General features: G+C 44.5%; 1 protein-coding gene across 1 annotated transcript in view; it reads left to right on the forward strand.

Moving 5' to 3' along the window:
- WDR43 (WD repeat domain 43) overlaps positions 1 to 6916 on the forward strand; it is a 41957-nt gene extending 35041 nt beyond the window's left edge. Inside the window, exon 21 of the transcript XR_014227631.1 lies at positions 6746 to 6916. The gene's annotated coding sequence lies outside the window, so the exon portion shown is untranslated. The remainder of the gene's footprint in view (positions 1 to 6745) is intronic.
- The last annotated feature ends 1861 nt before the right edge of the window (positions 6917 to 8777 follow it).

An 8777-nucleotide genomic window follows, 5' to 3' on the forward strand; every position in this document is an offset into this window, starting at 1 on the left:
CCCCCTCCTGCTCCCAACGCCTCCCCGCGGGCGCCCAACACCTCGCCAAAGAGCAGGTGCTAAATGGGTGCTACTGGGAAAATTCAGGAACTGCTTTGGTTTTGCTTCATCTCGCTCTGCAGAGAGTTTCCAGCCTGGTTTCAGAGGGCCGGTTCCCACAGCTGGTTGGGGTGTGGATGCCTGACTGGATAACGGCCTGACTGAGATGAAGGACTCCCCTTTTTTTGGTGAGCACCAAACCACTCTCATATAGTGAGTAAAGTCTTAGGAGAAGAGGGGATGATTGATCTGGAGCCGAGGGTCAATGATCTGACTGAAAACAAGAAACTGCCTCCTTGACAGCGGTCCTCACCCCTTGCCTTGCTCTGTGGTTCCCTGCTCACTCCTCCCTTCCCAATTAGCCCTTATATAGTCTTTGCAGAGTGCTTAGCACTTGCACCCCAAACCCACAAACCTTTGCTGAGTGCTCTGAAACACCCTGGCTATATATTATTGAAACTGCTTTGCTAATGATGGTGCAGCCATGAAGGTGTGTCTACCCAGCTCTGCCTTTGGAGCGTGCACCTGGTTTTGGAGCTGTGACAACCACCTGCTGGCACTATGTATGAAGCTTGAGAAGGTATTTATAAATAAGCTGTTGATTACGTGGCTGCAAAGGGCTGTGAAATCAGCTAGTTGAAAATTAGGCAGGGGTTTGCAAGAGGAATAAAGCTGCAGTGAACTTAACTGACCTGTTTCACAAAGGTGAGAGATGAGGTGTGCTTAATCAGGAATGTGTGAAGCGAGAGGTGGGATGGGGCTTAGGTCACCTGTCTTATCCAGACTCCCATCTCTGGCAGTGCTGGGCTTGGTATTTTAGAGCCCCGCCATGGGCAGATACAATATTTCATCCTAATGGAGAGCATAAACCCAGCCCTGATCTCTGCTTCAGAGTGCTTGATGTGAGCTGTTGGGAAATTTATGAACTAGACAAGAACTGAAGATCCCCGAGGGATCTGGTTTCCAGTCACACCTCTGTTCAGATCCTTTGCACTCCCTAGGACCCCTCCTTGAAACTTCAGATATTCGAGGAAACAAAGCAAATGAACCCAACCCTGACCTGTCAAGGGTTTTTTACCTCACTCTCAGTGGAGTCATCCAGAGTGCAGACTCTCTTTAAATCAACTTTATATAAGCTCTTAATTACACAGCTTAAAAAAAAAAAAGTGATGGCCAGATGTGAAACAGGGTAAGACATTGACTCCTGCTTGGAAAGAGGAGGTAGGGGGTTGTGCACTGAAATATATTTAACTATTTAAGTGCCATGCAGGAGTCTGCAGGTTTTGCAGTTGTTGGTCAGGAGACTGCTGATATGTTAGACATTTTGGAAAGGTTTTGTGATGAGCAGGCAAACCACACTGCAGCCTGGTGGTTCTTCCCCTTCTCCCACTCCCTTCCCCAAAATATAATGGGTCAGTTGCATGGTGATGCTGCCTACTATTCAGGATCCAGTCTGTCTTCGTGTAACCCTCCTGATGTGTCAAAGCAAAACCCAAATAATGCAGTGATGGTCTGAAAGTTGTTACTGCTGCTTTCCATCTCCATGCAGTTTGCACTCATGCAGCTGTCCTTTAGGAGAAGTAAGTGCAATGCTTCAGTTGGGTGAAACAAAGACTAGGCTGCTAATGAAGAGGCATTGATTTACTCCTTCAGCTCTACCGCTGAGATACCCAGCCGTCTGGGGCTTGTGTGCCCTGACTTGGCCATGAGCAGAAGAGCTTCCCTGTGGAGGTAGCAGGGGGTGGGCTGGGTGCCAGGGGAAGCTCGTGGTGGGTTGGGGCTGTGGAACTGTGTGGTCTCGTGTCCTTCTGGACACTTGGGACACGGGAAACAGAAATGCCTTCTCCAGTGTTACCCAAGCAGATGCAGAGCTCCTGAATATCTGTCTAGTAGGACACACTCATAAAAACTTATACTTTGACACATTACCTTCTTCTGCAGCAAATGACTTCTTTGTCCAGAACTTCAGACTCCCTGAGAGTCCTACGATGAGAAACTAGTAGAGCAGGCTGAATGGGTCAAAGAAAGGTTGGTTTATGTTTTTGTGAATAAAATGCATGATCATGTTGTGATATTTTCTGGGAAAAGCTGCATTGCAGTTGCCATTGCAGGAGTTTTTTTTGCCTAGCTACTGGCTTGTTCAGTGAAATATTCAGAAATTGCAAAGATTCAAGAATTTTAGCACATATAATTGCTTGTGCAAAATTCAAACTGAAAAGCAGCTGTAATTTAGGGTTCATTTTGTTTCTGTTTTTTTGCCTGCTTCAATTACTTAGGAAGCAGAAACAACGCCATATGGCTTGGGCACCCACTTGCGCATGTACCACGAGCGCAGAGGCAGCAGTGTGGTGAATTGTTCCAAGAATAATTACTCAGCTGAATGTTGCTTCTGTGAGCTATTTGGAAAATATTTGCTAATAATCAGTTTCTGCATAAAAGTCAGTATTGGTTTGTAGATAGCAAAATGAGCTATATTTGTCAGCTAATTTATTCACAAACATTTCAACCAAAGCTTGTTTTTCTAAACAAAGAAAATATGTGTCAATAGATACTGTTTTTCTTTAAAACTTGAGAGCTTTATCAGCCATTACCTGAACGAGCAGCTAAGTTAAAACTTTAGCAAAGCATCTTATCTCTTTAAATATTCAGCAGTAGAATTAAATAGGTCTTGAGAGAAACAAAAGGTTTTTAAAACAAAATGAGGAAATTATCAGTAGGGGTTCTGAAGTCTGGTTGCCTTGCTTCCTTTGGTGGCAATCTAGGTAGCCTTTTCCTGGAGAAGTGGCATAAGAGGACTTCCCATCCGTAAGTGCAAAGCCTAGATGAAAAATGGGAATTACTCTATTAGAGTGAGATGGTTGCAGTGTCAGGCTGTGTGGACTCCTTGGATATTGGGGGAAGGAATGAGCACTGAGCTGCATGTGTATTATTTTGCTCTTGCTAGGTTCTCCAGAACCATGAGGCTGGCATTTGTTTTATTATAGGAAAATAATCAAGAGCAGTAGTTCTAGTAAATTAAAGTAACTTGGAGAGGAGGTTAAGCATCACTATGTGCCTGCCCGTTCTTACTTTTCATCCAGCGTCTACTGCAGCCCACTACAGAGGACAGCTGCGGGCAAGGCAGACCCTCAGTCTGACCCAGCATACGGCCACTCTTGTGCTGCGCAGGGAACTGCTGCCTTATCCTCTGCCGTATAGGTGCTTTACAGTCACCTTGCAGTGAAGAATGGCAATGTATGTGGTGGGTGCCTCAGGGGAAATTAGTTGAATGGAATACAAATAGCTACATCCTATTTGATCAGATCAGATGGATACTATTCCTATACTTAAGTATAGGTATACTTGATGTGTAGACCATACTGGTGTGGATTTTATTGATTTCCGCCCCCACCAAAGAAGGCATATTTTGCAATCATGCACAAAATGTCTTACCAAACCGTTCACGTGGTAGTATCTCCTAGAAGTGTGTTTCTTATGGAATTGCGTCTCCTGTGTCCTGTTGCACTTAAGGATTCTCCTTCAAGTATCTTTCCAGCCTGGTCCTGCTTAATTTGTGAGGTCTCATGAGATCATAGTCCAAGGTGAAAGTACTACAGGCAAGCTGCCTGCACAAGTCAAATATATGCCAATCATAAAGTATTCAAGTGTCCTGCAAAACTGTAACTCTACCGAATTACAGGGCCGATAGCTATATTTATCAGTAATGGAACGTGAGTCTCTGGGAAGGACAGATGTTCGAGTCTCACCACCTGTGACAGCCGGTGCGTGTTATGGATGTGACAGAATTAGCAGTGAAGATACGTACCTGACACCAGCAACTGCCTCCCTTCGCACTGCTTTGGTTTGGTGGCCTTGTTGCTTAGGCTGTGTTATTAGGATGGAAGAGCAGTGAATGGTAAAGGTTGTAAGTCAGTGCAGCTGCATAGCCAGCAGCCACGTGGTTATGGATGATGAGAATTTTCCCTGTATGGCCTGAAGATTAATGCAGAGGTGGTTTGTGTCATTCAGTCCACATGCAAGGGACAGTTAGTCCCATGGGATTTGTTTCGGTCATGATTAGTGCCACCTTGCCTTTAACAGCTGAAATGCCCTGTGTGCTATGACACGTGTGGAAACTGCATCATCTCTCCAGAAGGCAGAACTGATGCCACCTTCTGTCTTTTACTGTCTTGAAGCAAGCAGTAGGTTGTAAATTCAAGTGTGGCTGTGTGGAGCTGGTACTTTCTTTCCCTCTGTTTAAGCAAGAACACTGGCAAGCTGCCTGCCCTCCCCCGAGAGCCTCATCCTCCAGGTTTGTTTGCACACTGCTTGCCAAACGCCTAAAAAAAGGAACCAATCAGATTGCATTTGCTTAATGCATTAATGAATCCGCTTAGGTGTCATCAAGTCTAATTTCTTAGTGAGCTGTGACAGCTTAATGCCTCGGGACTGAATTGCTGAGGAGAAGTTGCAGGGTGATGGATGGCCAGAGGAGTGCTGAAACCTGAGGACTTGACTATGCCATGGCCCCCAGCCCAGAGTTAAACTTCCCTGGGTACTAATGGAAGCGTGTAAACAAAAAACAAAGATGAAGGTAGGTCTCCCTTCTTGTCATTCTTGCAGCAAACATGTTATTTGCTTTGTGGTTAATGCCCTTTGCCAAAGGAACTTGAACTAGTTGGCTAGTTGCATGGGAGCAGATTTTACTTATTAGTTTGAGTCATAGTTTCAAAAAAAATTTTAAAGGATCATTTGGGAATGCAGGATTATAATAGTCTTTGTTATTCCTAGCAAAATGCATGTAAAAACCAGATTCAATGCTAGCTAGCTCCTTCCCTGTCTCCTGTGGTGATGCACCGATGGCTCTGTAGCAGATATGTTTTATGGGTAAGGGCTGGTACACAAAATTCTGACACTTCTGAAAAAGCAGCCTGTAGCCAGTGGCACTGATCCTCAAAGAAATGGTGTGCTGCATGTCTCTTCACACCAGGAAGGCCGCTCAGATGCTGAAATGACAGCAGTGGGCCTTTTGGCCAGCGTGAGGAGGGTGCCTGGATCCATCCATGCAAAGGTCCACCAGCGCTTTTGGGGTGAGCCTTAGCAGATGTTCAGTCCAAACGGTTAGGTTTGCCTTAAATGCCCAGTGTAACAGGCTTCAGGGCTCTGCAGCCAGCCTCCGCCTTCACTCCTTTCCTGGCTGAACCAGCGACACATTTTGGTCTATATCTCAGGCAAGTCTCCGTTGCCGAATGCTGTGGCGATCTGGATTGCAGGAGTGTGTGCAAGTCTTGTGTGCACCATGTCCCTTCAACAGCTCCTCCAGGGCTCTCCTTAGGGCTTCTTTGGGGACTGGGGGGGCCAGTGAGATCCCAGTGGGCCATTCCTTTGCTTTAGGAAAAAAAATGAGCTGAGAACTTCCTCTCGGAAGCTGTAGCTTCTCTGGGAAATTTCTAAAACTTTAAACTTCCTACAAAAGCACTAGGCGTATTAGCCAAAACTTTTTTTTTTTTTTTTTTTTAATGGAAACTTAACAAGGCAAGACTTTGACATAAAAATGAGAGCTTTTTTTGTTTCAGATGTTTGCACGGCTTTGTCAAATGTTTCTGAACATCTCAAGTACTGTTTAGCTGAAAATTGTTTTGATCTTTTTTACCCGTTCTGTGGAAAATAAAAGATCACAACCAAACTATGTGTTTGGAGAAAATTTGTATTTTTATTGAAGAATATATTTCCAGTGAAGGTTTTTATTGCATCTTTTAGAAAATGCACAGACAACAGGCTACATAAAGAAGCTTTATTCCATCTTTTAGTCTGTGTGCTGAAGGTTTTTCCCTGACGTTTGAAATCAATTACAGGTTTGCTATTAGCACTGGTGGAAATGAGATAAGACCTAAACTGTCATCTCTTCTCATGGTTTCCTGTGGCTCCTAAGCAAAACAAACCTAAAACCAAAAAACCAAGCAGCCAGAATCAATCAGTCCTAGGGTTTTTTATAATTTCATCGTCAATGTTTGCCCCACAGACCCAGAGATCTTTGGCAGCTGTAGAAAGGAAAATGACCCTGCCTGAGCCTCCAGCAGAGCCTGTCACAGTATTAAGCTTGCCACTAGACCCTGATTTCAAGGACACTTATTTTTTTGGGCACTTATCTTACTACTCTTAGGTACAAACAATGCAAACCTCCCCTGTCTTTCAGCAACTGCTCAAAAATCATCAAATTTGGCATCAATAAATGCCCACATTGATACGGAGCAGTGCTTGATGCCCCACAGCAGAGCACAAAGCTATTCCCTGCAGGAAGCTCACCTTTTAGTTCTCTCATTTCTTGAGAGGCAGCATGTCTTGTGAAAAGCCTCGCTAAATTCAGAAAATGCTGTTAACTAGATGGAGTTTTATGTTCAAGAAAGATGGTGAAGTCCTGGCTTTGCTTTAAGATAATGGTGAAACCGCCGACATAATCACTCTCACTCAGATCAGGTATTGAAAGACACAGCGTGAGTAAGGTGTATGGAAAGAGATTTGTTTCCTTAGCAGCTGAAGCTATCACAGTGGTATCCAAAGTATCTCAGGACTGAGTGATGAGAAATCCGTGACTGTCAAGGCTGAAAACTTGTGTTTCCAAGTTCTGTGCCTCAGTTTCCCCATCTGCAAAGAAGGGATAACCCTACTTGGCTAGTTTACCAAAATGCTTTCTTACCTGTGGCTGAATGCCTAGAGTTTCTTGCAGAAAAATGCATGGTGGAGGCAAAGTGCATGCTGCTGAACTTCTCTTGTTCCTGAGGACAACACCGCAGAAAGGATCTCCAGCCTGAGCAAGCTTGCAGTGTAGCTGGGCAAGACCATCAACAAGATGCGGGGAAGAACATACTGTTGCAGAGCACAGAGCAGATATGAGAAGGTATATACGCACTGCAAAATGCAGCACCCCATTGAGCTGCTTGACCCTTGCTCTTGGTGAGGCCGTGTGGGATCTACTTTGCAGGGCCTTGAGGAGCGGCTGGCTTGGGATCCACAAACTGTTAGCAGTCACCTCTACCCAGGCACTAGTTCCATGTGAAGTTTTTCTCCCTGCTCCCAAATTCTCCTTTTTTTGGCATTTACATGTTCTCTTCTAGATGTACTGATGTTTCAATTACTTGCCTGCCTCTAGGTGCAGTCACAAGGCCTAATTTTGCATGGAGGGTCAAATTGCTTCGAGCTCTGACGACATGGGATTTATGGCATTTCAATACACTTGTTGTTTGCCTCTTTTTGTGAGCAAACCCTGCTTCATACAAAAGGCTCAGCACACAGCTACCAGCTTGATGAAAAAGAGCTGTCTGCTAAATGAGCTGTTCCCCCTGTGCTGCCACCGCCTCGGAGCGGGCCGGGCGATGCTGTTCCTCCTCGGCTCTCCCACCGATATGCTGTCCCTGCAGAATTCCCCCATACTTCATTTCTGGCATCTAGTGTAAACGATAGCTCGGCTATTTTTCATTTGTTATTATCGTCTGCTGTGGGCTAGTGACTGGAAATCATTCTCCACCCAAGACTGACAGGGATAATGCGATTCAAAAGAGGAGCCGTTTCTCAAAACGTCCACAGGCTGGGCACGGCGGCTGTTTGATTTCAACTGGGTCAGACTTAGTCCTCTAATTCCTACTATTTCCATCCCCCCAGCAGGTTCAATGAAGGGAAATGGAGGCAGAATTGCATCCTATATAATTTTATTTCAAGAGCAGCTATATAAATGAAACAAACAAACAAAAAAACCCCCAAATACACCACCCCTTTGACACAAGTTAAATTCAAGTTAGCCATACAAATATTTTTCTCTACTGTAGGCACAGAGATTTGTTTAAAATAGTGAAGGTGAAAAGGGGAATATAAGAAAATAATAAAAAATAATAATAAAATAAAATAAAATAAAAAAAATAAGAAAAATCCACCAGCCTGTGCCTATTTTTCCTTTCCATAGTGCTCAGGCAGCTAATTTCTGGAGCCACAGAGGATTTGAATGGAAAGCCATTAACAAGGAAACAGGGTCCTTCCTCATCGTGTCTCGTCTCCGTGTTTATTTTGTCACGACGTCCTCCAGTACAGGAGAGTGAGGAAGAAGCTGTTACATCGCCGTCTGTTTGAGACAGGCTGTTACCCGCCTGTGAGTCTGGGTATCCTCCAGCTTGTGGTATGTGCTTTGCCAAGCTCTTATCAGGGACTGATGGAAGCTGAAAGTGTTTTTCAGGACCTCTTCAAAGTTCATGGCAGGTAAAATGAGTTGCAGGCCTAATTTCTCTTGTCTCTACCACCAATTCAAGTCTCCATCACCTTCATTACATGGGTGTTCAATAGCCTGAACAAATCTTTTCATCTGCTAGCACTTTTATTTTTCCATCCAAATGATGACACTTTTTTGTCTTTCAGAAATGAATGAAACAAGATCTTTTCCAGCTCTTTGTAAGACTTAAAGTAAAGAAACAGCTCTGCTTCTCTATGTCACTTTTCCCCCAGTGAATTCATGGTCGGCTGCTGTCTGACATGTGCTGTGCTGTGGGGGTTACTGAGAGGGCTTAGCAGGCCCAGTATCCCAAACGTGGTTTGGTGGCTGCCACCTGGTAGAACATGTGGGAAAACGTGGGCTTCTAAACATGCCTACCCTGCACCTTCATCTCCATGGTGGTCTGTCTCTGTTACCATAAATGTACCTGTTGTTTTACAGGTTTTGAGGTTGTGTGTTCTCTGCTTGTAATCTTCGTGAGCCCTTCAAATCAGAAATGCAG

Source organism: Platalea leucorodia, assembly GCF_965183815.1.
Source record: "Platalea leucorodia genome assembly, chromosome: 3".
Taxonomy (NCBI): Eukaryota; Metazoa; Chordata; class Aves; order Pelecaniformes; family Threskiornithidae; genus Platalea; species Platalea leucorodia.